The sequence below is a fragment of the Scomber japonicus genome, chromosome 2, assembly GCF_027409825.1.
Source record: "Scomber japonicus isolate fScoJap1 chromosome 2, fScoJap1.pri, whole genome shotgun sequence".
Lineage (NCBI taxonomy): Eukaryota > Metazoa > Chordata > Actinopteri > Scombriformes > Scombridae > Scomber > Scomber japonicus.
Genome location: NC_070579.1, coordinates 2727277 through 2730636, shown reverse-complemented (window position 1 = coordinate 2730636; position 3360 = coordinate 2727277). Strand labels below are relative to the sequence as shown.

Below are 3360 nucleotides of genomic sequence, written 5' to 3'. Positions count from 1 at the left end.
CACTGTATGATATAATACAGCCAAGCAGGCCACACTATACTCTGCAGAGTCATGTACTATATTCAGTTGAGCTGTTATCATCATCTCCAGCTTCTGTTAGCTTGTCCTGCGTTGTCAGCCCACAGGTGTAACATCAATGTTTGGTTTTGGTCTTCAGAGTCAATTGACATGGGCTGTGTTCGAAACCGCATAATACATACTTCTATACTACACACGACAGCTGCTCAGTTCAGCCTCTATTAACAGGCTGTTTTAGCTCCTGTCTCTTTAAGCAGTTCTTATAGGACTGAATGGGTTTTTGGTCCAGTGTCCAGCTCTTATAATACAAACATGTACAAACTGTATCTGCATGAGGTCAAATAAAATGATCTTTTAGTTGTTGTCAATCATCTTTCACTTAATATTGTGTTTGGTGAAGTAAAGTGGAAATAGTTTGTAGATGTAGAAGAAAAATGTGTTTTTGAGATAACTGTTGATTTAACAGCAACTTTGACCAGAATATATTTGTTGAACTCATGAAACAGAAAAATAATTTTAATAGTTACATGAAAACATCAGTAGTAAAACACTGACTGTCTGGACAGTTTGGAGTTTGTCTGCATAAAACTTTTACTTTCAATTTAAAGCAGCATGTTTGTTTTTTATTTGATCACCTTGAGAGAAAACTTCAAATTTTCTACACACATTATTAAGCTGAGCAACACTCCTCCTGCCTGTTAGCTACAGAATATTTACTCCATGATATCTCACAATAAACCTGTTAATCATTGACAGATCTGCAGTAAGACGAAGGAGCAACACTGGAAAAACCAGACAGACAGCTTCAACGTGACTCTGCAGAAATGAAACTTAACTTTAATCAGAGGACAGCAGAGCTGCAGTCGAGTCTCTCCACTTCTGTCCAAATATAAATGAAACTGAGTTCATCAAGTCTTTCTCAACAACACAGCAGAGTCTCTGCCAAACACTGGTGAGTACAACTGATCATATTTAATGTTTCAACAACCAGCTTTAACACAGGAGACAGGAAGTTCATCTCTTTTCATTTCATACTGACACTTGTGAGATTGTTTACAGTATAACTGCAGCTGCTTTTACAGACTCAGTAAAAAACACTTTAAGTGTTTTTAAGTCTCTGTCAGTTCTCAGGACTTTTGTAAAGTGGAACTGAACCTCTGTGGTTTGGAGTTTAGCTTCACTGCTATTTCCTGGTCTTTGACTTTTTACTGATCACTTCCTACAGACACATTCTGTTTCCTGTAGCTGTTTCACATTAAAAGCTTTCCACTGGTGAACCAGCAGGATGCTTTTATTGTGAAGCAGCTACAGGAAATAAAATGTGTTTGTCATCAAGTTAGCAAAAGCTTTGTTAGCAGTGAGATTCTTCAATAATAATTATTCTCTACAACAAGATATGAACATATTCTGTGATATTTTATCAGTGGATCAGATTGTATTGAGTAATAGTAAAAGCACAAACAGCCACAATGAGCTGTTAGATAAAGAGCTGCAGATGAGTCTCTGACTGTAGTTTGTACAAACCAGCACATTCTATTAAAAAAGACAAAGCAATGGGCAATGTAATCAGAGTATGACTGAACAACATGTATCACCAATCAACTCTGCAAACACTAGACTCCATGGAACAGTAAACATACATCTTTCTTTAACAAAATAAATAGTTTTTTTTTTAATGTCACTCTACATGTGTAGATATGTCTGCTGCCAGCTGTCCGCTATCTGAAGATCAGTTTCTGTGCTCCATCTGTCTGGATGTGTTCACTGATCCAGTCAGCACACCATGTGGACACAACTTCTGCAAAAACTGCATCAATGAACACTGGAACAGTAAAGACCAGTACCTGTGTCCACTGTGTAAAAAGGTTTTCAATATAAGACCAGAACTTCTCATCAACACTTTCATCTCTGAGATGGTTTCTCAGTTCAGACAGGAAGCTCAACAGAAAGCCAGCAGCAGCAGCTCAGAGCAACAAGCTGCCAAACCAGGAGACGTTCCCTGTGACGTCTGTACTGGAACCAAACTGAAGGCCCTGAAGTCCTGTCTGGTGTGTCTGACCTCCTACTGTGAGACTCACCTGGAGCCTCATCTGACAGCTTCAGGCCTGAAAAGACATCAGCTGATGGACCCTGTGGAGAACCTGGAAGACAGGATGTGTATGAAGCACGATAAACCTCTGGAGCTGTTCTGTAAGACCGACCAGACATGTGTCTGCATGCTCTGCTCTGTTTTAGACCACAAGACACATGAGTTTGTTCCTCTGAAAGAAGAATATGAAAGAAAGAAGGCAGAGCTGGGGAAGACAGAGGCTGAAATTCAGGAGATGATCCAGAAGAGACGACTGAAGATTGAAGAGATCAAACACTCAGTTGACCTCAGTGAGGAAGCTGCAAACAGAGAGAAAGCAGAAGGTGTTCAGGTCTTCACCGCTCTGAAGGAGTCTGTTGAGAGAAGCCTGAATGAGCTCATTGAGACGATTGAAGAGAAGCAAAGAACAACAGAGAAACAGGCTGAAGACTTCATCAAAGAGCTGGAACAGGAAATCTCTGAGCTGAAGAAGAGAAGCTCTGAGGTGGAGAAGCTCTCACACTCTGAAGACCACCTCCACCTCCTCCAAAACTTCCCGTCCCTGAAAGCTGCTCCACCCACCAAAGACTGGACAGAGGTCAGCGTCCGTCCATCATCATATGAGGGGACTGTGGTGAAAGCTGTGGTGAAAGCTGGAGGAGATGATCAGTGAACAGATGAAGAAGCTGTTTGATGTTGAGCTGAAGAGGGTCCAGCAGTATGCAGTGGATGTGACTCTTGATCCTGATACAGCATATGCTAAACTCATCCTGTCTGATGATGGGAAACAAGTAAATTATGTTGATGTGAAGAAGAATCTCCCAGACAACCCAGAGAGATTTACACGTTATGCAATTGTTTTAGGAAAGCAGAGTTTGTCTTCAGGCAGATTTTACTTTGAGGTTCAGGTTAAAGAGAAGACTAGATGGGATTTAGGAGTGGCCAGAGAGTTGGTCAACAGGAAGGGAGATACCACACTGTGTTCTCAGGATGGTTTCTGGACTATAAGGTTGAGAAATGGAAATGAGTACAAAGCTCTTGCTGGGCCTTCAGTCCGTCTCTCTCTGAAGTCTCCTCCTCAGAAGGTGGGGGTGTTTGTGGATTATGAGGAGGGTCTGGTCTCCTTTTATGACGTAGATGCTGCAGCTCTTATCTACTCCTTTACTGGCTGCTCCTTCACTGAGAAACTCTACCCATACTTCAGTCCCTGTAATAATGATGGTGGTAAAAACTTCGCCCCTCTGATCATCTGTCCTGTCAATCAAACTGAATAA

The 3360-nt window shown here is 41.4% G+C and overlaps 1 pseudogene; it reads left to right on the top strand.

Moving 5' to 3' along the window:
- Positions 1 to 1715: 1715 nt before the first annotated feature.
- On the top strand, positions 1716 to 3360 carry LOC128378679 (E3 ubiquitin-protein ligase TRIM39-like; annotated as a pseudogene).